Here is a 21,675-nt window from a genome sequence, read left to right on the forward strand (position 1 = left end):
GGAAATTCAAAAACGCAAATAGTTGCTATAAATTTAATTGAAATATACAGAATGAATAAAATGCTTATAACACCCGGTATTCCCAGGCGGTCACCCATCCAAGTACTAACAGGGCCCGAGGTTGCTTAACTTCCGAGATCGAACGAAATCAAGTCTGCTCAACCTGGTACGGTCGTAGGCGATTTTAAACGAAAGAAAATGGCAATTTCAATTCTATTTCGATTGCATAGGAAATTCAAAAAAGCAAATAGTTAATAAAAATTTAATTGAAATATACAGCATGACTAAAATGCTTATAACACCCTATATTCCCAGGCGGTCACCCATCCAAGTACTAACCGGGCCCGAGGTTGCTTAACTTCCGAGATCGAACGAGATCGGGTCTACTCAACCTGGTATGGTCGTAGACGATTTCAAAACAAAGAAAATGGCCTTTTCACTTCTAATTCGATTGCATAGGAAATTCAAAAACGCAAATAGTTGCTAAAAATTTAATCGAAATATACAGCATGACTAAAATGCTTACAACACCCTGTATTCCCAGGCGGGCACTCATCCAAGTACTAACCGGGTCCGAGGTTGCTTAACTTCCGAGATCGGGTCTACTCAACCTGGTATGGTCTTAGGCGATTTCAAAAGAAAGAAAATGGCTTTTTTAATTATAATTCGTTTGCATAGGAAATTCAAAATCACAAACAGTTGCTATATATTTAGTTGAATTATAAAGCATGTCTAAATTGCTTACAACACCCGGTATTCCCAGTCGGTCACCCATCCAAGTACTAACCGGGCCCGAGGTTGCTTAACTTCCGAGATCAAACGAGATCGGGTCTACTCAACCTGGTACGGTCGTAGACGATTTCAAATGAAAGAAAATGGCCTTTTCCAATTCTAATTCGTTTGCATAGGAAATTCAAAAAAGCAAATAGTTGCAATAAAATTTATTGAAAGATACAGCATGACTAAAATGCTTACACCACCCGGTATTACCAGGCAATCACCCATCCCAGTACTAACCGAACCCGAGGTTGCTTAACTTCCGAGATCGGGTCTACTCAACCTGGTATGGTCGTAGGTGTTTTCAAATGAAAGAAAATGGCTTTTTTACTTATAATTCGATTGCATAGGAAATTCAAAATCACAAAAAGTTGCTTTTCATTTAATTGAAATATACAGCATGACTAAATTGCTTACAACACCCGGTATTCCCAGGCGGTCACCCATCCAAGTACTAACAAAGCCCGAGGTTGCTTAAGGGTCTGTAGGTCCATCTGAAACCCTATCTAAAACAATGCAAAGTACAATTTTTCAATTTGAATTTGCTTCTAAACAAGCCCGGTCACCTTGCTGAGTTTTTGTATCCGCCGAGATGTAGGTCAAAAAGACTTAATGCGGTATTTTGAGAAAATTCTCGTATCTGGAATTCTCGCACCAAATGCTTCAACTTTTTAACAACTTTTTTCCTTACATTTCTCCAAAAAATCAGCCAAGAAGCCTTAACTTTAAACCAACACAAAACTTTAACCTTAGCCTGAACCTACACTCCGCACCCGCCATAACAACAGCAAACCTCCACAGATTAAGGTCACATGCGCACTGGACCGGAACCATTGATACTTTTTCTATAGTGACGTCTTAGATGCGACCTTCGTAACAATCGCCGGGTTGCCGTTTTAAAACTACTGAAAATCGTACTACACCCCCTTAAGCAACCTCGGGCCCTGTTAGTACTTGGATGGGTAACCGCCTGGGAATACCGGGTGTTGTAAGCATTTTAGTCATGCTGTATACTTCAAATGAATTTATAACATCTGTTTACTTTTTTGAATTTCCTATGCAATCGAATTAGAATTGGAAAGACCATTTTCTTTCATTTGAAATCGTCTAGGACCATACCAGGTTGAGTAGACCCGATCTCGTTCGATCTCGGAGGTTAAGAAACCTCGGGCCCGGTTAGTACTTGGATGGGTGACCGCCTGGGAATAACGGGTGTTGTGAACATTTTAGTCATGCTGTATATTTCAATCAAATTTATAGCAACTATTTGCTTTTTTGAATTTCCTATGCAATCGAATTAGAATTCATAAAGCCATTTTCTTTCTTTTGAAATCGCCTACGAGCATACCAGGTTGAGTAGACCCCATCTCGTTCGATCTCGGAAGTTAAGCAACCTCGGGCCCGGTTAGTACTTGGATGGGTGACCGCCTGGGAATACCGGGTGCTGTAAGCATTTTTGTCATGCTATATATTTCAATTAAATTTTTAGCAACTATTTGCTTTTTTGAATTTCCTATGCAATCGAATTAGAATTGAAAATGCCATTTTATTTCTTTGGAAATCGCCTACGACCATGCCAGGTTGAGCAGACCTGATCTCGTTTAATCTCGGAAGTTAAGCAACCTCGGGCCCGGTTAGTACTTGGATGGTTGACCGCCTGGTAATACCGGGTGTTGTAAGCATTTTAGTCATGCTGTATATTTCAATTAATTTTATACCAACTGTTTGCGTTTTTGTATTTCTTATGCAATCGAATTATAATTGAAAATGCCATTTTCTTTCATTTGAAATCACCTACGACCATACCGGGTTGAGTAGACCCGATCTCGTTCGATCTCGGAAGTTAAGCAACCTCGGGCCCGGTTAGTACTTGGAAGGGTGACCGCCTGAGAATAACGGGTGTTGTAAGCATTTTAGTCATGCTGTATATTTCAATCAAATTTATAGCAACTATTTGCTTTTTTGAATTTCCTATGCAATCGAATTAGAATTGGAAAGACCATTTTCTTTCATTTGAAATCGCCTACGACCATACCAGGTTGAGTAGACCCGATCTCGTTCGATCTCGGAAGTTAAGCAACCTCGGGCCCTGTTAGTACTTGGATGGTTGACCGGGGAATACCGGGAATACCGGGTGTTGTAAGCATTTTAGTCATGCTGTATAATTCAATCAAATGTCTAGCAACTGTTTGCGTTTTTTAATTTCCTATGCAATTCAATTCTAATTGAAAATGCCCTTTTCTTTTTTTTGAAATCGCCTACGACCATACCAGGTTGAGTAAACCCGATCTCGGAAGTTAAGCAACCTCGGGCCCTGTTAGTACTTGGATGGGTGACCGCCTGGGAATACCGGGTGTTGTAAGCATTTTAGTCATGCTGTATATTTCAATTCAATTTTTAGCAACTATTTGCTTTTTTGAATTTGCTATGCAATCGAATTAGAATTCATAAAGCTCTTTTTATTCTTTTGAAATCGCCTACGACCATACCAAGTTGAGTAGACCCGATCTCGTTCGATCTCGGAAGTTAAGTAACCTCGGGCGCTGTTAGTACTTGGATGGTTGACCGCCTGGGAATACCGGGTGTTGTAAGCATTTTAGTCATGATGTATATTTCAATTATTTTTATAGCAACTGTTTGCGTTTTTGTATTTCTTATGCAATCGAATTATAATTGAAAATGCCATTTTCTTTCTTTTGAAATTGCCTTCGACCATACCGGGTTGAGTAGACCCGATCTCGTTCGATCTCGGAAGTTAAGCAACCTCGGGCCTTGTTAGTACTTGGATGGGTGACCGCTTGGGAATAACGGGTGTTGTAAGCATTTTAGTCATGCTGTATATTTCAATCAAATTTATAGCAACTATTTGCTTTTTTGAATTTCCTATGCAATCGAATTAGAATTGGAAAGACCATTTTCTTTCATTTGAAATCGCCTACGACCATACCAGGTTGAGTAAACCCGATCTCGTTCGATCTCGGAAGTTAAGCAACCTCGGGCCCTGTTAGTACTTGGATGGGTGACCGCTTGGGAATACCGTGTGTTGTAAGCATTTTAGTCATGCTGTATACTTCAATTATTTTTATAACATCTGTTTACTTTTTTGAATTTTCTATGCAATCGAATTAGAATTGAAAATGCCATTTTTTTTCATTTGAGATCACCTACGACCATACCAGGTTGAGTAGACCCGATCTCGTTCGATCTCGGAAGTTAAGCAACCTCGGGCCCGGTTAGTACTTGGATGGGTGATCGCCTGGGAACAACGGGTGTTGTAAGCATTTTAGTCATGCTGTATATTTCAATAAAATTTATAGCAACTATTTGCTTTTTTGAAATTCCTATGCAATCGAATTAGAATTGGAAAGACCATTTTCTTTCATTTGAAATCGTCTACGACCATACCAGGTTGAGTAGACCTGATCTCGTTCGATCTCGGAAGTTAAGCAACCTCGGGCCCGGTTAATACTTGGATGGTTGGCCGCCTGGGAAGAACGGGTGTTGTAAGCATTTTAGTCATGCTGTATATTTCAATCAAATTTATAGCAACTATTTGCTTTTTTGTATTTCCTATGCAATCGAATTAGAATTGGAAAGGCCATTTTCTTTCATTTGAAATCGCCTACGACCATACCAGGTTGAGTAGACCCGATCTCGTTCGATCTCGGAAGTTAAGCAACCTCGGGCCCTGTTAGTACTTGGATGGTTGACCGCCTGGGAATACCGGGTGTTGTAAGCATTTTATTCATGCTGTATACTTCAATTGAATTTATAACATCTGTTTACTTTTTTGAATTTCCTATGCAATCGAATTAGAATTGGAAAGACCATTTTCTTTCATTTGAAATCGTCTAGGACCATACCAGGTTGAGTAGACCCGATCTCGTTTGAACTCGGAAGTTAAGCAACCTCGGGCCCGGTTAGTTCTTGGATGGGTGACTGCCTGGGAATAACGGGTGTTTTAAGCATTTTAGTCATGCTGTATATTTCAATTAAATTTATAGCAACTATTTGCTTTTTTGAATTTCCTATGCAATCGAATTAGAATTGGAAAGACCATTTTCTTTCATTTGAAATCGCCTACGACCATACCAGGTTGAGTAGACCCGATCTCGTTCGATCTCGGAAGTTAAGAAACCTCGGGCCCTGTTAGTATTTGGATGGTTGACCGCCTGGGAATACCGGGTGTTGTAAGCATTTTAGTCATGCTGTATAATTCAATCAAATGTCTAGCAACTGTTTGCGTTTTTTAATTTCCTATGCAATCCAATTCCAATTGAAAATGCCCTTTTCTCTTTTTTGAAATCGCCTACGACCATACCAGGTTGAGTAAACCCAATCTCGGAAGTTAAGCAACCTCGGGCCCGGTTAGTACTTGGATGGGTGACCGCCTGGGAATACCGGGTGTTGTAAGCATTTTAGTCATGCTGTATATTTCAATTCAATTTTTAGCAACTATTTGCTTTTTTGAATTTCCTATGGAATCGATTTAGAATTGAAAATGCCATTTTATTTCTTTTGAAATCGCCTACGACCATACCAGGTTGAGCAGACCTGATCTCGTTCGATCTCGGAAGTTAAGTAACCTCGGGCCCTGTTAGTACTTGGATGGTTGACCGCCTGGGAATACCGGGTGTTGTAAGCTTTTAGTCATGATGTATATTTCAATTATTTTTATAGCAACTGTTTGCGTTTTTGCATTTCTTATGCAATCGAATTATAATTGAAAATGCCATTTTCTTTCTTTTGAAATTGCCTTCGACCATACCGGGTTGAGTAGACACGATCTCGTTCGATCTCGGAAGTTAAGAAACCTCGGGCCCGGTTAGTACTTGGATGGGTGACCGCCTGGGAATAACGGGTGTTGTGAACATTTTAGTCATGCTGTATATTTCAATCAAATTTATAGCAACTATTTGCTTTTTTGAATTTCCTATGCAATCGAATTAGAATTCATAAAGCCATTTTCTTTCTTTTGAAATCGCCTACGAGCATACCAGGTTGAGTAGACCCCATCTCGTTCGATCTCGGAAGTTAAGCAACCTCGGGCCCGGTTAGTACTTGGATGGGTGACCGCCTGGGAATACCGGGTGCTGTAAGCATTTTAGTCATGCTATATATTTCAATTAAATTTTTAGCAACTATTTGCTTTTTTGAATTTCCTATGCAATCGAATTAGAATTGAAAATGCCATTTTCTTTCTTTGGAAATCGCCTACGACCATGCCAGGTTGAGCAGACCTGATCTCGTTCAATCTCGGAAGTTAAGCAACCTCGGGCCCGGTTAGTACTTGGATGGTTGACCGCCTGGTAATACCGGGTGTTGTAAGCATTTTAGTCATGCTGTATATTTCAATTAATTTTATACCAACTGTTTGCGTTTTTGTATTTCTTATGCAATCGAATTATAATTGAAAATGCCATTTTCTTTCATTTGAAATCACCTACGACCATACCGGGTTGAGTAGACCCGATCTCGTTCGATCTCGGAAGTTAAGCAACCTCGGGCCCGGTTAGTACTTGGAAGGGTGACCGCCTGAGAATAACGGGTGTTGTAAGCATTTTAGTCATGCTGTATATTTCAATCAAATTTATAGCAACTATTTGCTTTTTTGAATTTCCTATGCAATCGAATTAGAATTGGAAAGACCATTTTCTTTCATTTGAAATCGCCTACGACCATACCAGGTTGAGTAGACCCGATCTCGTTCGATCTCGGAAGTTAAGCAACCTCGGGCCCTGTTAGTACTTGGATGGTTGACCGGGGAATACCGGGAATACCGGGTGTTGTAAGCATTTTAGTCATGCTGTATAATTCAATCAAATGTCTAGCAACTGTTTGCGTTTTTTAATTTCCTATGCAATCCAATTCTAATTGAAAATGCCCTTTTCTTTTTTTTGAAATCGCCTACGACCATACCAGGTTGAGTAAACCCGATCTCGGAAGTTAAGCAACCTCGGGCCCTGTTAGTACTTGGATGGGTGACCGCCTGGGAATACCGGGTGTTGTAAGCATTTTAGTCATGCTGTATATTTCAATTCAATTTTTAGCAACTATTTGCTTTTTTGAATTTCCTATGCAATCGAATTAGAATTCATAAAGCTCTTTTTATTCTTTTGAAATCGCCTACGACCATACCAAGTTGAGTAGACCCGATCTCGTTCGATCTCGGAAGTTAAGTAACCTCGGGCGCTGTTAGTACTTGGATGGTTGACCGCCTGGGAATACCGGGTGTTGTAAGCATTTTAGTCATGATGTATATTTCAATTATTTTTATAGCAACTGTTTGCGTTTTTGTATTTCTTATGCAATCGAATTATAATTGAAAATGCCATTTTCTTTCTTTTGAAATTGCCTTCGACCATACCGGGTTGAGTAGACCCGATCTCGTTCGATCTCGGAAGTTAAGCAACCTCGGGCCCTGTTAGTACTTGGATGGGTGACCGCTTGGGAATAACGGGTGTTGTAAGCATTTTAGTCATGCTGTATATTTCAATCAAATTTATAGCAACTATTTGCTTTTTTGAATTTCCTATGCAATCGAATTAGAATTGGAAAGACCATTTTCTTTCATTTGAAATCGCCTACGACCATACCAGGTTGAGTAAACCCGATCTCGTTCGATCTCGGAAGTTAAGCAACCTCGGGCCCTGTTAGTACTTGGATGGGTGACCGCTTGGGAATACCGTGTGTTGTAAGCATTTTAGTCATGCTGTATACTTCAATTATTTTTATAACATCTGTTTACTTTTTTGAATTTTCTATGCAATCGAATTAGAATTGAAAATGCCATTTTTTTTCATTTGAGATCACCTACGACCATACCAGGTTGAGTAGACCCGATCTCGTTCGATCTCGGAAGTTAAGCAACCTCGGGCCCGGTTAGTACTTGGATGGGTGATCGCCTGGGAACAACGGGTGTTGTAAGCATTTTAGTCATGCTGTATATTTCAATAAAATTTATAGCAACTATTTGCTTTTTTGAAATTCCTATGCAATCGAATTAGAATTGGAAAGACCATTTTCTTTCATTTGAAATCGTCTACGACCATACCAGGTTGAGTAGACCTGATCTCGTTCGATCTCGGAAGTTAAGCAACCTCGGGCCCGGTTAATACTTGGATGGTTGGCCGCCTGGGAAGAACGGGTGTTGTAAGCATTTTAGTCATGCTGTATATTTCAATCAAATTTATAGCAACTATTTGCTTTTTTGTATTTCCTATGCAATCGAATTAGAATTGGAAAGGCCATTTTCTTTCATTTGAAATCGCCTACGACCATACCAGGTTGAGTAGACCCGATCTCGTTCGATCTCGGAAGTTAAGCAACCTCGGGCCCTGTTAGTACTTGGATGGTTGACCGCCTGGGAAGAACGGGTGTTGTAAGCATTTTATTCATGCTGTATACTTCAATTGAATTTATAACATCTGTTTACTTTTTTGAATTTCCTATGCAATCGAATTAGAATTGGAAAGACCTTTTTCTTTCATTTGAAATCGTCTAGGACCATACCAGGTTGAGTAGACCCGATCTCGTTTGAACTCGGAAGTTAAGCAACCTCGGGCCCGGTTAGTACTTGGATGGGTGACTGCCTGGGAATAACGGGTGTTTTAAACATTTTAGTCATGCTGTATATTTCAATTAAATTTATAGCAACTATTTGCTTTTTTGAATTTCCTATGCAATCGAATTAGAATTGGAAAGACCATTTTCTTTCATTTGAAATCGCCTACGACCATACCAGGTTGAGTAGACCCGATCTCGTTCGATCTCGGAAGTTAAGAAACCTCGGGCCCTGTTAGTATTTGGATGGTTGACCGCCTGGGAATACCGGGTGTTGTAAGCATTTTAGTCATGCTGTATAATTCAATCAAATGTCTAGCAACTGTTTGCGTTTTTTAAATTCCTATGCAATCCAATTCCAATTGAAAATGCCCTTTTCTCTTTTTTGAAATCGCCTACGACCATACCAGGTTGAGTAAACCCAATCTCGGAAGTTAAGCAACCTCGGGCCTTGTTAGTACTTGGATGGGTGACCGCCTGGGAATACCGGGTGTTGTAAGCATTTTAGTCATGCTGTATATTTCAATTCAATTTTTAGCAACTATTTGCTTTTTTGAATTTCCTATGGAATCGATTTAGAATTGAAAATGCCATTTTATTTCTTTTGAAATCGCCTACGACCATACCAGGTTGAGCAGACCTGATCTCGTTCGATCTCGGAAGTTAAGTAACCTCGGGCCCTGTTAGTACTTGGATGGTTGACCGCCTGGGAATACCGGGTGTTGTAAGCTTTTAGTCATGATGTATATTTCAATTATTTTTATAGCAACTGTTTGCGTTTTTGTATTTCTTATGCAATCGAATTATAATTGAAAATGCCATTTTCTTTCTTTTGAAATTGCCTTCGACCATACCGGGTTGAGTAGACACGATCTCGTTCGATCTCGGAAGTTAAGCAAACTCGGGCCCTGTTAGTACTTGGATGGGTGACCGCTTGGGAATACCGTGTGTTGTAAGCATTTTATTCATGCTGTATACTTCAATTATTTTTAGAACATCTGTTTACTTTTTTGAATTTCCTATGCAATCGAATTAGAATTGAAAATGCCATTTTTTTTCATTTGAGATCACCTACGACCATACCAGGTTGAGTAGACCCGATCTCGTTCGATCTCGGAAGTTAAGCAACCTCGGGCCCTGTCAGTACTTGGATGGTTGACCGCCTGGGAACAACGGATGTTGTAAGCATTTTAGTCATGCTGTATACTTCAAATGAATTTATAACATCTGTTTACTTTTTGAATTTCCTATGCAATCGAATTAGAATTGGAAAGACCCTTTTCTTTCATTTGAAATCGTCTAGGACCATACCAGGTTGAGTAGACCCGATCTCGTTCGAACTCGGAAGTTAAGAAACCTCGGCCCCTGTTAGTACTTGGATGGGTGACCGCCTGGGAATACCGGGTGTTGTAAGCATTTTAGTCATGCTGTATATTTCAATTAAATTTTTAGCAACTATTTGCTTTTTTGAATTTCCTATGCAATCGAATTAGAATTCATAATACCATTTTCTTTCTTTTGAAATCGCCTACGACCATACCAGGTTGAGTATACCCGATCTCGGAAGTTAAGCAACCTCGGCCCGGTTAGTACTTGGATGGGTGACCGCCTGGGAATAACGGGTGTTGTGAGCATTTTAGTCATGCTGTATATTTCAATCAAATTTATAGCAACTATTTGCGTTTTTGAATTTCCTATGCAATCGAATTAGAATTCATAAAGCCATTTTCTTTCTTTTGAAATCGCCTACGAGCATACCAGGTTGAGTAGACCCGATCCCGTTCGATCTCGGAAGTTAAGCAACCTCGGGCCCAGTTAGTACTTGGATGGGTGACCGCCTGGGAATACCGTGTGCTGTAAGCATTTTAGTCATGCTATATATTTCAATTAAATTTTTAGCAACTATTTGCTTTTTTGAATTTCTTATGCAATCGAATTAGAATTGAAAATGCCATTTTATTTCTTTGGAAATCGCCTACGACCATGCCAGGTTGAGCAGACCTGATCTCGTTCGATCTCGGAAGTTAAGCAACCTCGGGCCCGGTTAGTACTTGGATGGTTGACCGCCTGGTAATACCGGGTGTTGTAAGCATTTTAGTCATGCTGTATATTTCAATCAAATTTATAGCAACTATTTGCTTTTTTGAATTTCCTATGCAATCGAATTAGAATTGGAAAGACCATTTTCTTTCATTTGAAATCGCCTACGACCATACCAGGTTGAGTAGACCCGATCTCGTTCGATCTCGGAAGTTAAGCAACCTCGGGCCCTATTAGTACTTGGATGGTTGACCGCCTGGGAATACCGGGTGTTGTAAGCATTTTAGTCATGCTGTATAATTCAATCAAATGTCTAGCAACTGTTTGCGTTTTTTAATTTCCTATGCAATCCAATTCTAATTGAAAATGCCCTTTTCTTTTTTTTGAAATCGCCTACGACCATACCAGGTTGAGTAAACCCGATCTCGGAAGTTAAGCAACCTCGGGCCCTGTTAGTACTTAAATGGGTGACCGCCTGGGAATACCGGGTGTTGTAAGCATTTTAGTCATGCTGTATATTTCAATTCAATTTTTAGCAACTATTTGCTTTTTTGAATTTCCTATGCAATCGAATTAGAATTCATAAAGCTCTTTTTATTCTTTTGAAATCGCCTACGACCATACCAAGTTGGTTAGACCCGATCTCGTTCGATCTCGGAAGTTAAGCAACCTCGGGCTCGGTTAGTACTTGGATGGGTGACCGCCTGGGAATACCGGGTGCTGTAAACATTTTAGTCATGCTGTATATTTCAATTAAATTTTTAGCAACTATTTGTTTTTTTGTATTTCTTATGCAATCGAATTAGAATTGAAAATGCCATTTTATTTCTTTTGAGATCGCCTACGACCATACCAGGTTGAGCAGACCTGATCTCGTTCGATCTCGGAAGTTAAGTAACCTCGGGCCCTGTTAGTACTTGGATGGTTGACCGCCTGGGAATACCGGGTGTTGTAAGCATTTTAGTCATGATGTATATTTCAATTATTTTTATAGCAACTGTTTGCGTTTTTGTATTTCTTATGCAATCGAATTATAATTGAAAATGCCATTTTCTTTCTTTTGAAATTGCCTTCGACCATACCGGGTTGAGTAGACCCGATCTTGTTCGATCTCGGAAGTTAAGCAACCTCGGGCCCTGTTAGTACTTGGATGGGTGACCGCTTGGGAATACCGTGTGTTGTAAGCATTTTAGTCATGCTGTATACTTCAAGTATTTTTATAACATCTGTTTACTTTTTTGAATTTCCTATGCAATCGAATTAGTATTGAAAATGCCATTTTTTTTCATTTGAGATCACCTACGACCATACCAGGTTGAGTAGACCCGATCTCGTTCGATCTCGGAAGTTAAGCAACCTCGGGCCCGGTTAGTACTTGGATGGGTGACCGCCTGGGAACAACGGGTGTTGTAAGCATTTTAGTCATGCTGTATATTTCAATCAAATTTATAGCAACTATTTGCTTTTTTGAATTTCCTATGCAATCGAATTAGAATAGGAAAGACCATTTTCTTTCATTTGATATCGTCTACGACCATACCAGGTTGAGAAGACCCGATCTCGTTCGATCTCGGAAGTTAAGCAACCTCGGGCCCGGTTAATACTTGGATGGTTGGCCGCCTGGGAAGAACGGGTGTTGTAAGCATTTTAGTCATGCTGTATATTTCAATCAAATTTATAGCAACTATTTGCTTTTTTGTATTTCCTATGCAATCGAATTAGAATTGGAAAGACCATTTTCTTTCATTTGAAATCGCCTACGACCATACCAGGTTGAGTAGACCCGATCTCGTTCGATCTCGGAAGTTAAGCAACCTCGGGCCCTGTTAGTACTTGGTTGGTTGACCGCCTGGGAATACCTGGTGTTGTAAGCATTTTAGTCATGCTGTATACTTCAATTGAATTTATAACATCTGTTTACTTTTTTGAATTTCCTATGCAATCGAATTAGAATTGTAAAGACCAATTTCTTTCATTTGAAATCGTCTAGGACCACACCAGGTTGAGTACACCCGATCTCGTTCGAACTCGGAAGTTAAGCAACCTCGGGCCCGGTTAGTACTTGGATGGGTGACCGCCTGGGAATAACGGGTGTTGTAAGCATTTTAGTCATGCTGTATATTTCAATCAAATTTATAGCAACTATTTGCTTTTTTGAATTTCCTATGCAATCGAATTAGAATTGGAAAGACCATTTTCTTTCATTTGAAATCGCCTACGACCATACCATGTTGAGTAGACCCGATCTCGTTCGATCTCGGAAGTTAAGCAACCTCGGGCCCTGTTAGTACTTGGATGGTTGACCGCCTGGGAATACCGGGTGTTGTAAGCATTTTAGTCATGCTGTATAATTCAATCAAATGTCTAGCAACTGTTTGCGTTTTTTAATTTCCTATGCAATCCAATTCTAATTGAAAATGCCCTTTTCTTTTTTTTGAAATCGCCTACGACCATACCAGGTTGAGTAAATCCGATCTCGGAAGTTAAGCAACCTCGGGCCCTGTTAGTACTTGGATGGGTGACCGCCTGGGAATACCGGGTGTTGTAAGCATTTTAGTCATGCTGTATATTTCAATTCAATTTTTAGCAACTATTTGCATTTTGAATTTCCTATGCAATCGAATTAGAATTCATAAAGCTCTTTTTATTCTTTTGAAATCGCCTACGACCATACCAAGTTGAGTAGACCCGATCTCGTTCGATCTCGGAAGTTAAGCAACCTCGGGCTCGGTTAGTACTTGGATGGGTGACCGCCTGGGAATACCGGGTGCTGTAAGCATTTTAGTCATGCTATATATTTCAATTAAATTTTTAGCAACTATTTGCTTTTTTGAATTTCCTATGCAATCGAATTAGAATTGAAAATGCCATTTTATTTCTTTGGAAATCGCCTACGACCATGCCAGGTTGAGCAGACTTGATCTCGTTCGATCTCGGAAGATAAGCAACCTCGGGCCCGGTTAGTACTTGGATGGTTGACCGCCTGGTAATACCGGGTGTTGTAAGCATTTTAGTCATGCTGTATATTTCAATTATTTTTATACCAACTGTTTGCGTTTTTGTATTTCTTATGCAATCGAATTATAATTGAAAATGCCATTTTCTTTCATTTGAATTCACCTACGACCATACCAGGTTGAGTAGACCCGATCTCGTTCGATCTCGGAAGTTAAGCAACCTCGGGCCCGGTTAGTACTTGGATGGGTGACCGCCTGGGAATAACGGGTGTTGTAAGCATTTTAGTCATGCTGTATATTTCAATCAAATTTATAGCAACTATTTGCTTTTTTGAATTTCCTATGCAATCGAATTAGAATTGGAAAGACCATTTTCTTTTATTTGAAATCGCCTACGACCATACCAGGTTGAGTAGACCCGATGTTGTTCGATCTCGGAAGTTAAGCAACCTCGGGCCCTGTTAGTACTTGGATGGGTGACCGCCTGGGAATACCGGGTGTTGTAAGCATTTTAGTCATGCTGTATATTTCAATTCAATTTTTAGCAACTATTTGCTTTTTTGAATTTCCTATGCAATCGAATTAGAATTCATCAAGCTCTTTTTATTCTTTTGAAATCGCCTACGACCATACCAAGTTGAGTAGACCCGATCTCGTTCGATCTCGGAAGTTAAGCAACCTCGGGCTCGGTTAGTACTTGGATGGGTGACCGCCTGGGAATACCGGGTGCTGTAAGCATTTTAGTCATGCTGTATATTTCAATTAAATTTTTAGCAACTATTTGCTTTTTTGAATTTCCTATGGAATCGATTTAGAATTGAAAATGCCATTTTATTTCTTTTGAAATCGCCTACGACCATAAAAGGTTGAGCAGACCTGATCTCGTTCGATCTCGGAAGTTAAGTAACCTCGGGCCCTGTTAGTACTTGGATGGTTGACCGCCTGGGAATACCGGTTGTTGTAAGCATTTTAGTCATGCTGTATATTTCAATTATTTTTATAGGAACTGTTTGCGTTTTTGTATTTCTTATGCAATCGAATTATAATTGAAAATGCCATTTTCTTTCTTTTGAAATTGCCTTCGACCATACCGGGTTGAGTAGACCCGATCTCGTTCGATCTCGGAAGTTAAGCAACCACCGGCCCGGTTAGTACTTGGATGGGTGACCGCTTGGGAATACCGTGTGTTGTAAGCATTTTAGTCATGCTGTATACTTCAATTATTTTTATAACATCTGCTTACTTTTTTGAATTTCCTATGCAATCGAATTAGAATTGTAAATGCCATTTTCTTTCATTTGAGATCACCTACGACCATACCAGGTTGAGTAGACCCGATCTCGTTCGATCTCGGAAGTTAAGCAACCTCGGGCCCGGTTAATACTTGGATGGTTGACCGCCTGGGAAGAACGGGTGTTGTAAGCATTTTAGTCATGCTGTATATTTCAATCAAATTTATAGCAACTATTTGCTTTTTTGTATTTCCTATGCAATCGAATTAGAAGTGGAAAGACCATTTTCTTTCATTTGAAATCGCCTACGACCATACCAGGTTGAGTAGACCCGATCTCGTTCGATCTCGGAAGTTAAGCAACCTCGGGCCCGGTTAATACTTGGATGGTTGGCCGCCTGGGAAGAACGGGTGTTGTAAGCATTTTAGTCATGCTGTATATTTCAATTCAATTTTTAGCAACTATTTGCATTTTGAATTTCCTATGCAATCGAATTAGAATTCATAAAGCTCTTTTTATTCTTTTGAAATCGCCTACGACCATACCAATTTGAGTAGACCCGATCTCGTTCGATCTCGGAAGTTAAGCAACCTCGGGCTCGGTTAGTACTTGGATGGGTGACCGCCTGGGAATACCGGGTGCTGTAAGCATTTTAGTCATGCTATATATTTCAATTAAATTTTTAGCAACTATTTGCTTTTTTGAATTTCCTATGCAATCGAATTAGAATTGAAAATGCCATTTTATTTCTTTGGAAATCGCCTACGACCATGCCAGGTTGAGCAGACTTGATCTCGTTCGATCTCGGAAGATAAGCAACCTCGGGCCCGGTTAGTACTTGGATGGTTGACCGCCTGGTAATACCGGGTGTTGTAAGCATTTTAGTCATGCTGTATATTTCAATTATTTTTATACCAACTGTTTGCGTTTTTGTATTTCTTATGCAATCGAATTATAATTGAAAATGCCATTTTCTTTCATTTGAATTCACCTACGACCATACCAGGTTGAGTAGACCCGATCTCGTTCGATCTCGGAAGTTAAGCAACCTCGGGCCCGGTTAGTACTTGGATGGGTGACCGCCTGGGAATAACGGGTGTTGTAAGCATTTTAGTCATGCTGTATATTTCAATCAAATTTATAGCAACTATTTGCTTTTTTGAATTTCCTATGCAATCGAATTAGAATTGGAAAGACCATTTTCTTTTATTTGAAATCGCCTACGACCATACCAGGTTGAGTAGACCCGATGTTGTTCGATCTCGGAAGTTAAGCAACCTCGGGCCCTGTTAGTACTTGGATGGGTGACCGCCTGGGAATACCGGGTGTTGTAAGCATTTTAGTCATGCTGTATATTTCAATTCAATTTTTAGCAACTATTTGCTTTTTTGAATTTCCTATGCAATCGAATTAGAATTCATCAAGCTCTTTTTATTCTTTTGAAATCGCCTACGACCATACCAAGTTGAGTAGACCCGATCTCGTTCGATCTCGGAAGTTAAGCAACCTCGGGCTCGGTTAGTACTTGGATGGGTGACCGCCTGGGAATACCGGGTGCTGTAAGCATTTTAGTCATGCTGTATATTTCAATTAAATTTTTAGCAACTATTTGCTTTTTTGAATTTCCTATGGAATCGATTTAGAATTGAAAATGCCATTTTATTTCTTTTGAAATCGCCTACGACCATAAAAGGTTGAGCAGACCTGATCTCGTTCGATCTCGGAAGTTAAGTAACCTCGGGCCCTGTTAGTACTTGGATGGTTGACCGCCTGGGAATACCGGTTGTTGTAAGCATTTTAGTCATGCTGTATATTTCAATTATTTTTATAGGAACTGTTTGCGTTTTTGTATTTCTTATGCAATCGAATTATAATTGAAAATGCCATTTTCTTTCTTTTGAAATTGCCTTCGACCATACCGGGTTGAGTAGACCCGATCTCGTTCGATCTCGGAAGTTAAGCAACCACCGGCCCGGTTAGTACTTGGATGGGTGACCGCTTGGGAATACCGTGTGTTGTAAGCATTTTAGTCATGCTGTATACTTCAATTATTTTTATAACATCTGCTTACTTTTTTGAATTTCCTATGCAATCGAATTAGAATTGTAAATGCCATTTTCTTTCATTTGAGATCACCTACGACCATACCAGGTTGAGTAGACCCGATCTCGTTCGATCTCGGAAGTTAAGCAACCTCGGGCCCGGTTAATACTTGGATGGTTGACCGCCTGGGAAGAACGGGTGTTGTAAGCATTTTAGTCATGCTGTATATTTCAATCAAATTTATAGCAACTATTTGCTTTTTTGTATTTCCTATGCAATCGAATTAGAAGTGGAAAGACCATTTTCTTTCATTTGAAATCGCCTACGACCATACCAGGTTGAGTAGACCCGATCTCGTTCGATCTCGGAAGTTAAGCAACCTCGGACCTGTTAGTACTTGGATGGTTGACCGCCTGGGAATACCGGGTGTTGTAAGCATTTTAGTCATGCTGTATATTTCAATCAAATGTCAAGCAACTGTTTGCGTTTTTTAATTTCCTATGCAATCGAATTCTAATTGAAAATGCCCTTTTCTTTTTTTTGAAATCGCCTACGACCATACCAGGTTGAGTATACCCGATCTCGGAAGTTAAGCAACCTCGGGCCCTGTTAATAATTGGATCGGTGACCGCCTGGGAATACCGGGTGTTGTAAGCATTTTAGTCATGCTGTATATTTCAATTCAATTTTTAGCAACTATTTGCTTTTTTGAATTTCCTATGCAATCGAATTAGAATTCATAAAGCCATTTTTATTCTTTTGAAATCGCCTACGACCATACCAGGTTGAGTAGACCCGATCTCGTTCGATCTCGTTCGATCTCGGAAGTTAAGCAACCTCGGGCCCGGTTAGTACTTGGATGGGTGACTGCCTGGGAATACCGGGTGCTGTAAGCATTTTAATCATGCTGTATATTTCAATTAAAATTTTAGCAACTATTTGCTTTTTTGAATTTCCTATGCAATCGATTTAGAATTGAAAAGGCCATTTTCTTTCTTTTGAAATCGCCTAAGACCATACCAGGTTGAGCAGACCTGATCTCGTTCGATCTCGGAAGTTAAGTAACCTCGGGCCCTGTTAGTACTTGGATGGTTGACCGCCTGGGAATACCGGGTGCTGTAAGCATTTTAGTCATGCTGTATATTTCAATTACTTTTATAGCAACTGTTTGCGTTTTTGTATTTCTTATGCAATCGAATTAGATATGGAAAGACCATTTTCTTTCATTTGAAATCGTCTACGACCATACCAGGTTGAGTAGACCCGATCTCGTTCGATCTCGGAAGTTAAGCAACCTCGGGCCCGGTTAGTACTTGGATGGGTGACCGTCTGGGAATACCGTGTGTTGTAAGCATTTTAGTCATGCTGTATATTTCAATCAAATTTATAGCAACTATTTGCTTTTTTGAATTTCCTATGCAATCGAATTAGAATTGGAAAGACCATTTTCTTTCATTTGAAATCGTCTACGACCATACCAGGTTGAGTAGACCCGATCTCGTTCGATCTCGGAAGTTAAGCAACCTCGGGCCCGGTTAATACTTGGATGGGTGACCGCCTGGGAATAACGGGTGTTGTAAGCATTTTAGTCATGCTGTATATTTCAATCAAATTTATAGCAACTATTTGCTTTTTTGAATTTCCTATGCAATCGAATTAGAATTGGAAAGACCATTTTCTTTCATTTGAAATCGCCTACGACCATACCAGGTTGAGTAGACCCGATCTCGTTCGATCTCGGAAGTTAAGCAACCTCGGGCCCTGTTAGTACTTGGATGGTTGACAGCCTGGGAATACCGGGTGTTGTAAGCATTTTAGTCATGCTGTATATTTTAATCAAATGTCTAGCAACTGTTTGCGTTTTTTAATTTCCTATGCAATCGAATTATAATTGAAAATGCCCTTTTCTTTTTTTTGAAATCGCCTACGACCATACCAGGTTGAGTATACCCGATCTCGGAAGTTAAGCAACCTCGGGCCCTGTTAGTACTTGGATGGGTGACCGCCTGGGATTACCGGGTGTTGTAAGCATTTTAGTCATGCTGTATCTTTCAATTCAATTTTTAGCAACTATTTGCTTTTTTGAATTTCCTATGCAATCGAATTAGAATTCATAAAGCCATTTTTATTCTTTTGAAATCGCCTACGACCATACCAGGTTGAGTAGACCCGATCTGTTTCGATCTCAGAAGTTAAGCAACCTCGGGCCCGGTTAGTATATGGATGGGTGACCGCCTGGGAATACCGGGTGCTGTAAGCATTTTAATCATGCTGTATATTTCAATTAAATTTTTAGCAACTATTTGCTTTTTTGAATTTCCTATGCAATCGATTTAGAATTGAAAAGGCCATTTTATTTCTTTTGAAATCGCCTACGACCATACCAGGTTGAGCAGACCTGATCTCGTTCGATCTCCGAAGTTAAGTAACCTCGGGCCCTGTTAGTACTTGGATGGTTGACCGCCTGGGAATACCGGGTGTTGTAAGCATTTTAGTCATGCTGTATATTTCAATTATTTTTATAGCAACTATTTGCGTTTTTGTATTTCTTATGCAATCGAATTATAATTGAAAATGCCATTTTCTTTCTTTTGAAATTGCCTACGACCATACCGGGTAGAGTAGACCCGATCTCGTTCGATCTCGGAAGTTAAGCAACTTCGGGCCCGGTTAATACTTGGATGGTTGACCGCCTGGGAATACCGTGTGTTGTAAGCATTTTAGTCATGCTGTATATTTCAATCAAATTTATAGCAACTATTTGCTATTTTGAATTTCCTATGCAATCGAATTAGAATTGGAAAGACCATTTTCTTTCATTTGAAATCGTCTACGACCATACCAGGTTGAGTAGACCCGATCTCGTTCGATCTCGGAAGTTAAGCAACCTCGGGCCCGGTTAGTACTTGGATGGGTGACCGCCTGGGAATAACGGGTGTTGTAAGCAATTTAGTCATGCTGTATATTTCAATCAAATTTATAGCAACTATTTGCTTTTTTGAATTTCCTCTCCAATCGAATTAGAATTGGAAAGACCATTTTTTTCTTTGAAATCGCCTACGACCATACCAGGTTGAGTAGACCCGATCTCGTTCGATCTCGGAAGTTAAGCAACCTCGGGCCCTGTTAGTAATTGGATGGTTGACCGCCTGGGAATACCGGGTGTTGTAAGCATTTTAGTCATGCTGTATATTTCAATCAAATGTCTAGCAACTGTTTGCGTTTTTTAATGTCCTATGCAATCGAATTCTAATTGAAAATGCCTTTTTCTTTTTTTTGAAATCGCCTACGACCATACCAGGTTGAGTATACCCGATCTCGGAAGTTAAGCAACCTCGGGCCCGGTTAGTACTTGGATGGGTGACCGCCTGGGAATACCGGGTGTTGTAAGCATTTTAGTCATGCTTTATATTTCAATTCAATTTTTAGCAACTATTTGCTTTTTTGAATTTCCTATGCAATCGAATTAGAATTCATAAAGCCATTTTTATTCTTTTGAAATCGCCTACGACCATACCAGGTTGAGTAGACCCGATCTCGTTCGATCTCGGAAGTCAACCAACCTCGGGCCCGGTTAGTATATGGATGGGTGACCGCCTGGGAATACCGGGTGCTGTAAGCATTTTAATCATGCTGTATATTTCAATTAAATTTTTAGCAACTATTTGCTTTTTTGAATTTCCTATGCAATCGATTTAGAATTGAAAAAGCCATTTTATTTCTTTTGATATCGCCTACGACCATACCAGGTTGAGCAGACCTGATCTCGTTCGATCTCGGAAGTTAAGTAACCTCGGGCCCTGTTAGAACTTGGATGGTTGACCGCCTGGGAATACCGGGTGTTGTAAGCATTTTAGTCATGCTGTATATTTCAATTATTTTTATAGCAACTGTTTGCGTTTTTGTATTTCTTATGCAATCGAATTATAATTGAAAATGCCATTTTCTCTCTATTGAAATCGCCTACGACCATACCGGGTAAAGTAGACCCGATCTCGTTCGATCTCGGAAGTTAAGCAACTTCGGGCCCTGTTAGTACTTGGATGGTTGACCGCCTGGGAATACCGTGTGTTGTAAGCATTTTAGTCATGCTGTATATTTCAATCAAATTTATAGCAACTATTTGCTATTTTGAATTTCCTATGCAATCGAATTAGAATTGGAAAGACCATTTTCCTTCATTTGAAATCGTCTACGACCATACCAGGTTGAGTAGACCCGATCTCGTTCGATCTCGGAAGTTAAGCAACCTCGGGCCCGGTTAGTACTTGGATGGGTGACCGCCTGGGAATAACGGGTGTTGTAAACATTTTAGTCATGCTGTATATTTCAATCAAATTTATAGCAACTATTTGCTTTTTTGAATTTCCTATGCAATCGAATTAGAATTGGAAAGACCATTTTTTTTCATTTGAAATCGCCTACGACCATACCAGGTTGAGTAGACCCGATCTCGTTCGATCTCGGAAGTTAAGCAACCTCGGGCCCTGTTAGTAATTGGATGGTTGACCGCCTGGGAATACCGGGTGTTGTAAGCATTTTAGTCATGCTGTATATTTCAATCAAATGTCTAGCAACTGTTTGCGTTTTTTAATGTCCTATGCAATCGAATTCTAATTGAAAATGCCATTTTCTTTTTTTTGAAATCGCCTACGACCATACCAGGTTGAGTATACCCGATCTCGGAAGTTAAGCAACCTCGGGCCCGGTTAGTACTTGGATGGGTGACCGCCTGGGAATACCGGGTGTTGTAAGCATTTTAGTCATGCTTTATATTTCAATTCAATTTTTAGCAACTATTTGCTTTTTTGAATTTCCTATGCAATCGAATTAGAATTCATAAAGCTATTTTTATTCTTTTGAAATCGCCTACGACCATACCAGGTTGAGTAGACCCGATCTCGTTCGAACTCGGAAGTTAAGCAACCTCGGGCTCGGTTAGTACTTGGATGGGTGACCTCCTGGGAATACCGGGTGTTGTAAGCATTTTAGTCATGCTGTATATTTCAATTAAAGTTTTAGCAACTATTTGCTTTTTTGAATTTCCTATGGAATCGATTTAG

General features: G+C 39.9%; 18 non-coding genes and 71 pseudogenes across 18 annotated transcripts; 86 read left to right on the forward strand and 3 right to left on the reverse strand.

Annotated features, from left to right (window-relative positions):
- Positions 1 to 61: 61 nt before the first annotated feature.
- On the reverse strand, positions 62 to 180 carry LOC143456824 (5S ribosomal RNA; annotated as a pseudogene).
- A 110-nt stretch (positions 181 to 290) lies between these two features.
- LOC143455834 (5S ribosomal RNA) lies at positions 291 to 409 on the reverse strand (annotated as a pseudogene).
- Positions 410 to 738: 329 nt separating this feature from the next.
- On the reverse strand, positions 739 to 857 carry LOC143454884 (5S ribosomal RNA). The gene has a single exon (XR_013116488.1). It is a non-coding gene; the product is annotated as a 5S ribosomal RNA (ribosomal RNA).
- A 1,025-nt stretch (positions 858 to 1,882) lies between these two features.
- On the forward strand, positions 1,883 to 2,001 carry LOC143456390 (5S ribosomal RNA; annotated as a pseudogene).
- Positions 2,002 to 2,111: 110 nt separating this feature from the next.
- Positions 2,112 to 2,230, forward strand: LOC143456138 (5S ribosomal RNA; annotated as a pseudogene).
- A 110-nt stretch (positions 2,231 to 2,340) lies between these two features.
- Positions 2,341 to 2,459, forward strand: LOC143456776 (5S ribosomal RNA; annotated as a pseudogene).
- A 110-nt stretch (positions 2,460 to 2,569) lies between these two features.
- Positions 2,570 to 2,688, forward strand: LOC143455321 (5S ribosomal RNA). Its single transcript, XR_013116904.1, has one exon. It is a non-coding gene; the product is annotated as a 5S ribosomal RNA (ribosomal RNA).
- A 110-nt stretch (positions 2,689 to 2,798) lies between these two features.
- Positions 2,799 to 2,923, forward strand: LOC143457225 (5S ribosomal RNA; annotated as a pseudogene).
- Positions 2,924 to 3,033: 110 nt separating this feature from the next.
- Positions 3,034 to 3,142, forward strand: LOC143456805 (5S ribosomal RNA; annotated as a pseudogene).
- A 110-nt stretch (positions 3,143 to 3,252) lies between these two features.
- LOC143456891 (5S ribosomal RNA) lies at positions 3,253 to 3,371 on the forward strand (annotated as a pseudogene).
- A 110-nt stretch (positions 3,372 to 3,481) lies between these two features.
- LOC143455578 (5S ribosomal RNA) lies at positions 3,482 to 3,600 on the forward strand (annotated as a pseudogene).
- Positions 3,601 to 3,710: 110 nt separating this feature from the next.
- LOC143455387 (5S ribosomal RNA) lies at positions 3,711 to 3,829 on the forward strand (annotated as a pseudogene).
- Positions 3,830 to 3,939: 110 nt separating this feature from the next.
- Positions 3,940 to 4,058, forward strand: LOC143455219 (5S ribosomal RNA). The gene has a single exon (XR_013116806.1). It is a non-coding gene; the product is annotated as a 5S ribosomal RNA (ribosomal RNA).
- A 110-nt stretch (positions 4,059 to 4,168) lies between these two features.
- Positions 4,169 to 4,287, forward strand: LOC143456356 (5S ribosomal RNA; annotated as a pseudogene).
- A 110-nt stretch (positions 4,288 to 4,397) lies between these two features.
- Positions 4,398 to 4,516, forward strand: LOC143455074 (5S ribosomal RNA). The gene has a single exon (XR_013116670.1). It is a non-coding gene; the product is annotated as a 5S ribosomal RNA (ribosomal RNA).
- Positions 4,517 to 4,626: 110 nt separating this feature from the next.
- LOC143456214 (5S ribosomal RNA) lies at positions 4,627 to 4,745 on the forward strand (annotated as a pseudogene).
- Positions 4,746 to 4,855: 110 nt separating this feature from the next.
- Positions 4,856 to 4,974, forward strand: LOC143456342 (5S ribosomal RNA; annotated as a pseudogene).
- Positions 4,975 to 5,084: 110 nt separating this feature from the next.
- On the forward strand, positions 5,085 to 5,193 carry LOC143456774 (5S ribosomal RNA; annotated as a pseudogene).
- A 110-nt stretch (positions 5,194 to 5,303) lies between these two features.
- Positions 5,304 to 5,422, forward strand: LOC143455920 (5S ribosomal RNA; annotated as a pseudogene).
- A 109-nt stretch (positions 5,423 to 5,531) lies between these two features.
- On the forward strand, positions 5,532 to 5,650 carry LOC143456800 (5S ribosomal RNA; annotated as a pseudogene).
- A 110-nt stretch (positions 5,651 to 5,760) lies between these two features.
- On the forward strand, positions 5,761 to 5,879 carry LOC143456139 (5S ribosomal RNA; annotated as a pseudogene).
- Positions 5,880 to 5,989: 110 nt separating this feature from the next.
- Positions 5,990 to 6,108, forward strand: LOC143456722 (5S ribosomal RNA; annotated as a pseudogene).
- Positions 6,109 to 6,218: 110 nt separating this feature from the next.
- On the forward strand, positions 6,219 to 6,337 carry LOC143455323 (5S ribosomal RNA). Its single transcript, XR_013116905.1, has one exon. It is a non-coding gene; the product is annotated as a 5S ribosomal RNA (ribosomal RNA).
- A 110-nt stretch (positions 6,338 to 6,447) lies between these two features.
- On the forward strand, positions 6,448 to 6,572 carry LOC143457226 (5S ribosomal RNA; annotated as a pseudogene).
- Positions 6,573 to 6,682: 110 nt separating this feature from the next.
- On the forward strand, positions 6,683 to 6,791 carry LOC143456806 (5S ribosomal RNA; annotated as a pseudogene).
- A 110-nt stretch (positions 6,792 to 6,901) lies between these two features.
- LOC143456892 (5S ribosomal RNA) lies at positions 6,902 to 7,020 on the forward strand (annotated as a pseudogene).
- A 110-nt stretch (positions 7,021 to 7,130) lies between these two features.
- Positions 7,131 to 7,249, forward strand: LOC143455690 (5S ribosomal RNA; annotated as a pseudogene).
- A 110-nt stretch (positions 7,250 to 7,359) lies between these two features.
- On the forward strand, positions 7,360 to 7,478 carry LOC143455388 (5S ribosomal RNA; annotated as a pseudogene).
- Positions 7,479 to 7,588: 110 nt separating this feature from the next.
- On the forward strand, positions 7,589 to 7,707 carry LOC143455220 (5S ribosomal RNA). The gene has a single exon (XR_013116807.1). It is a non-coding gene; the product is annotated as a 5S ribosomal RNA (ribosomal RNA).
- A 110-nt stretch (positions 7,708 to 7,817) lies between these two features.
- LOC143456357 (5S ribosomal RNA) lies at positions 7,818 to 7,936 on the forward strand (annotated as a pseudogene).
- Positions 7,937 to 8,046: 110 nt separating this feature from the next.
- LOC143455467 (5S ribosomal RNA) lies at positions 8,047 to 8,165 on the forward strand (annotated as a pseudogene).
- A 110-nt stretch (positions 8,166 to 8,275) lies between these two features.
- LOC143455299 (5S ribosomal RNA) lies at positions 8,276 to 8,394 on the forward strand. Its single transcript, XR_013116883.1, has one exon. It is a non-coding gene; the product is annotated as a 5S ribosomal RNA (ribosomal RNA).
- Positions 8,395 to 8,504: 110 nt separating this feature from the next.
- Positions 8,505 to 8,623, forward strand: LOC143456343 (5S ribosomal RNA; annotated as a pseudogene).
- Positions 8,624 to 8,733: 110 nt separating this feature from the next.
- LOC143457116 (5S ribosomal RNA) lies at positions 8,734 to 8,842 on the forward strand (annotated as a pseudogene).
- A 110-nt stretch (positions 8,843 to 8,952) lies between these two features.
- LOC143455921 (5S ribosomal RNA) lies at positions 8,953 to 9,071 on the forward strand (annotated as a pseudogene).
- A 109-nt stretch (positions 9,072 to 9,180) lies between these two features.
- On the forward strand, positions 9,181 to 9,299 carry LOC143456961 (5S ribosomal RNA; annotated as a pseudogene).
- Positions 9,300 to 9,409: 110 nt separating this feature from the next.
- LOC143456683 (5S ribosomal RNA) lies at positions 9,410 to 9,528 on the forward strand (annotated as a pseudogene).
- A 109-nt stretch (positions 9,529 to 9,637) lies between these two features.
- Positions 9,638 to 9,756, forward strand: LOC143456555 (5S ribosomal RNA; annotated as a pseudogene).
- Positions 9,757 to 9,866: 110 nt separating this feature from the next.
- On the forward strand, positions 9,867 to 9,974 carry LOC143456985 (5S ribosomal RNA; annotated as a pseudogene).
- Positions 9,975 to 10,084: 110 nt separating this feature from the next.
- On the forward strand, positions 10,085 to 10,203 carry LOC143456095 (5S ribosomal RNA; annotated as a pseudogene).
- Positions 10,204 to 10,313: 110 nt separating this feature from the next.
- Positions 10,314 to 10,432, forward strand: LOC143456039 (5S ribosomal RNA; annotated as a pseudogene).
- A 110-nt stretch (positions 10,433 to 10,542) lies between these two features.
- LOC143455280 (5S ribosomal RNA) lies at positions 10,543 to 10,661 on the forward strand. Its single transcript, XR_013116864.1, has one exon. It is a non-coding gene; the product is annotated as a 5S ribosomal RNA (ribosomal RNA).
- Positions 10,662 to 10,771: 110 nt separating this feature from the next.
- LOC143456987 (5S ribosomal RNA) lies at positions 10,772 to 10,880 on the forward strand (annotated as a pseudogene).
- Positions 10,881 to 10,990: 110 nt separating this feature from the next.
- LOC143455787 (5S ribosomal RNA) lies at positions 10,991 to 11,109 on the forward strand (annotated as a pseudogene).
- Positions 11,110 to 11,219: 110 nt separating this feature from the next.
- On the forward strand, positions 11,220 to 11,338 carry LOC143456058 (5S ribosomal RNA; annotated as a pseudogene).
- Positions 11,339 to 11,448: 110 nt separating this feature from the next.
- On the forward strand, positions 11,449 to 11,567 carry LOC143456694 (5S ribosomal RNA; annotated as a pseudogene).
- Positions 11,568 to 11,677: 110 nt separating this feature from the next.
- LOC143454589 (5S ribosomal RNA) lies at positions 11,678 to 11,796 on the forward strand. Its single transcript, XR_013116204.1, has one exon. It is a non-coding gene; the product is annotated as a 5S ribosomal RNA (ribosomal RNA).
- A 110-nt stretch (positions 11,797 to 11,906) lies between these two features.
- On the forward strand, positions 11,907 to 12,025 carry LOC143455838 (5S ribosomal RNA; annotated as a pseudogene).
- Positions 12,026 to 12,135: 110 nt separating this feature from the next.
- LOC143455216 (5S ribosomal RNA) lies at positions 12,136 to 12,254 on the forward strand. The gene has a single exon (XR_013116803.1). It is a non-coding gene; the product is annotated as a 5S ribosomal RNA (ribosomal RNA).
- Positions 12,255 to 12,364: 110 nt separating this feature from the next.
- Positions 12,365 to 12,483, forward strand: LOC143454022 (5S ribosomal RNA). Its single transcript, XR_013115667.1, has one exon. It is a non-coding gene; the product is annotated as a 5S ribosomal RNA (ribosomal RNA).
- Positions 12,484 to 12,593: 110 nt separating this feature from the next.
- Positions 12,594 to 12,712, forward strand: LOC143456048 (5S ribosomal RNA; annotated as a pseudogene).
- A 110-nt stretch (positions 12,713 to 12,822) lies between these two features.
- On the forward strand, positions 12,823 to 12,931 carry LOC143457029 (5S ribosomal RNA; annotated as a pseudogene).
- A 109-nt stretch (positions 12,932 to 13,040) lies between these two features.
- Positions 13,041 to 13,159, forward strand: LOC143455384 (5S ribosomal RNA; annotated as a pseudogene).
- Positions 13,160 to 13,269: 110 nt separating this feature from the next.
- LOC143456652 (5S ribosomal RNA) lies at positions 13,270 to 13,388 on the forward strand (annotated as a pseudogene).
- A 110-nt stretch (positions 13,389 to 13,498) lies between these two features.
- LOC143454470 (5S ribosomal RNA) lies at positions 13,499 to 13,617 on the forward strand. The gene has a single exon (XR_013116090.1). It is a non-coding gene; the product is annotated as a 5S ribosomal RNA (ribosomal RNA).
- A 110-nt stretch (positions 13,618 to 13,727) lies between these two features.
- On the forward strand, positions 13,728 to 13,846 carry LOC143456448 (5S ribosomal RNA; annotated as a pseudogene).
- Positions 13,847 to 13,956: 110 nt separating this feature from the next.
- LOC143455385 (5S ribosomal RNA) lies at positions 13,957 to 14,075 on the forward strand (annotated as a pseudogene).
- Positions 14,076 to 14,185: 110 nt separating this feature from the next.
- Positions 14,186 to 14,304, forward strand: LOC143457281 (5S ribosomal RNA; annotated as a pseudogene).
- A 110-nt stretch (positions 14,305 to 14,414) lies between these two features.
- LOC143456468 (5S ribosomal RNA) lies at positions 14,415 to 14,533 on the forward strand (annotated as a pseudogene).
- Positions 14,534 to 14,643: 110 nt separating this feature from the next.
- On the forward strand, positions 14,644 to 14,762 carry LOC143455760 (5S ribosomal RNA; annotated as a pseudogene).
- A 110-nt stretch (positions 14,763 to 14,872) lies between these two features.
- LOC143455734 (5S ribosomal RNA) lies at positions 14,873 to 14,991 on the forward strand (annotated as a pseudogene).
- A 109-nt stretch (positions 14,992 to 15,100) lies between these two features.
- LOC143455938 (5S ribosomal RNA) lies at positions 15,101 to 15,219 on the forward strand (annotated as a pseudogene).
- Positions 15,220 to 15,329: 110 nt separating this feature from the next.
- Positions 15,330 to 15,448, forward strand: LOC143456653 (5S ribosomal RNA; annotated as a pseudogene).
- Positions 15,449 to 15,558: 110 nt separating this feature from the next.
- Positions 15,559 to 15,677, forward strand: LOC143454471 (5S ribosomal RNA). The gene has a single exon (XR_013116091.1). It is a non-coding gene; the product is annotated as a 5S ribosomal RNA (ribosomal RNA).
- Positions 15,678 to 15,787: 110 nt separating this feature from the next.
- On the forward strand, positions 15,788 to 15,906 carry LOC143456449 (5S ribosomal RNA; annotated as a pseudogene).
- A 110-nt stretch (positions 15,907 to 16,016) lies between these two features.
- On the forward strand, positions 16,017 to 16,135 carry LOC143455386 (5S ribosomal RNA; annotated as a pseudogene).
- A 110-nt stretch (positions 16,136 to 16,245) lies between these two features.
- On the forward strand, positions 16,246 to 16,364 carry LOC143457282 (5S ribosomal RNA; annotated as a pseudogene).
- A 110-nt stretch (positions 16,365 to 16,474) lies between these two features.
- On the forward strand, positions 16,475 to 16,593 carry LOC143456469 (5S ribosomal RNA; annotated as a pseudogene).
- A 110-nt stretch (positions 16,594 to 16,703) lies between these two features.
- Positions 16,704 to 16,822, forward strand: LOC143455761 (5S ribosomal RNA; annotated as a pseudogene).
- A 110-nt stretch (positions 16,823 to 16,932) lies between these two features.
- LOC143455654 (5S ribosomal RNA) lies at positions 16,933 to 17,050 on the forward strand (annotated as a pseudogene).
- A 329-nt stretch (positions 17,051 to 17,379) lies between these two features.
- On the forward strand, positions 17,380 to 17,508 carry LOC143456279 (5S ribosomal RNA; annotated as a pseudogene).
- A 110-nt stretch (positions 17,509 to 17,618) lies between these two features.
- On the forward strand, positions 17,619 to 17,737 carry LOC143456966 (5S ribosomal RNA; annotated as a pseudogene).
- Positions 17,738 to 17,847: 110 nt separating this feature from the next.
- Positions 17,848 to 17,966, forward strand: LOC143454875 (5S ribosomal RNA). The gene has a single exon (XR_013116479.1). It is a non-coding gene; the product is annotated as a 5S ribosomal RNA (ribosomal RNA).
- Positions 17,967 to 18,076: 110 nt separating this feature from the next.
- Positions 18,077 to 18,195, forward strand: LOC143455032 (5S ribosomal RNA). The gene has a single exon (XR_013116630.1). It is a non-coding gene; the product is annotated as a 5S ribosomal RNA (ribosomal RNA).
- Positions 18,196 to 18,305: 110 nt separating this feature from the next.
- On the forward strand, positions 18,306 to 18,424 carry LOC143456205 (5S ribosomal RNA; annotated as a pseudogene).
- A 110-nt stretch (positions 18,425 to 18,534) lies between these two features.
- LOC143457031 (5S ribosomal RNA) lies at positions 18,535 to 18,643 on the forward strand (annotated as a pseudogene).
- Positions 18,644 to 18,753: 110 nt separating this feature from the next.
- On the forward strand, positions 18,754 to 18,872 carry LOC143456878 (5S ribosomal RNA; annotated as a pseudogene).
- Positions 18,873 to 18,982: 110 nt separating this feature from the next.
- Positions 18,983 to 19,101, forward strand: LOC143456347 (5S ribosomal RNA; annotated as a pseudogene).
- A 110-nt stretch (positions 19,102 to 19,211) lies between these two features.
- LOC143456704 (5S ribosomal RNA) lies at positions 19,212 to 19,330 on the forward strand (annotated as a pseudogene).
- Positions 19,331 to 19,440: 110 nt separating this feature from the next.
- On the forward strand, positions 19,441 to 19,559 carry LOC143454116 (5S ribosomal RNA). Its single transcript, XR_013115756.1, has one exon. It is a non-coding gene; the product is annotated as a 5S ribosomal RNA (ribosomal RNA).
- Positions 19,560 to 19,667: 108 nt separating this feature from the next.
- LOC143455939 (5S ribosomal RNA) lies at positions 19,668 to 19,786 on the forward strand (annotated as a pseudogene).
- Positions 19,787 to 19,896: 110 nt separating this feature from the next.
- LOC143455762 (5S ribosomal RNA) lies at positions 19,897 to 20,005 on the forward strand (annotated as a pseudogene).
- Positions 20,006 to 20,115: 110 nt separating this feature from the next.
- On the forward strand, positions 20,116 to 20,234 carry LOC143456306 (5S ribosomal RNA; annotated as a pseudogene).
- A 110-nt stretch (positions 20,235 to 20,344) lies between these two features.
- Positions 20,345 to 20,463, forward strand: LOC143456880 (5S ribosomal RNA; annotated as a pseudogene).
- Positions 20,464 to 20,573: 110 nt separating this feature from the next.
- On the forward strand, positions 20,574 to 20,692 carry LOC143457076 (5S ribosomal RNA; annotated as a pseudogene).
- Positions 20,693 to 20,802: 110 nt separating this feature from the next.
- On the forward strand, positions 20,803 to 20,921 carry LOC143453832 (5S ribosomal RNA). The gene has a single exon (XR_013115483.1). It is a non-coding gene; the product is annotated as a 5S ribosomal RNA (ribosomal RNA).
- A 110-nt stretch (positions 20,922 to 21,031) lies between these two features.
- Positions 21,032 to 21,150, forward strand: LOC143455940 (5S ribosomal RNA; annotated as a pseudogene).
- Positions 21,151 to 21,260: 110 nt separating this feature from the next.
- LOC143455763 (5S ribosomal RNA) lies at positions 21,261 to 21,369 on the forward strand (annotated as a pseudogene).
- A 110-nt stretch (positions 21,370 to 21,479) lies between these two features.
- Positions 21,480 to 21,598, forward strand: LOC143456982 (5S ribosomal RNA). Its single transcript, XR_013117105.1, has one exon. It is a non-coding gene; the product is annotated as a 5S ribosomal RNA (ribosomal RNA).
- Positions 21,599 to 21,675: the final 77 nt, after the last annotated feature.

The sequence above is a fragment of the Clavelina lepadiformis genome, chromosome 4 (genome assembly GCF_947623445.1).
Source record: "Clavelina lepadiformis chromosome 4, kaClaLepa1.1, whole genome shotgun sequence".
Taxonomy (NCBI): domain Eukaryota; kingdom Metazoa; phylum Chordata; class Ascidiacea; order Aplousobranchia; family Clavelinidae; genus Clavelina; species Clavelina lepadiformis.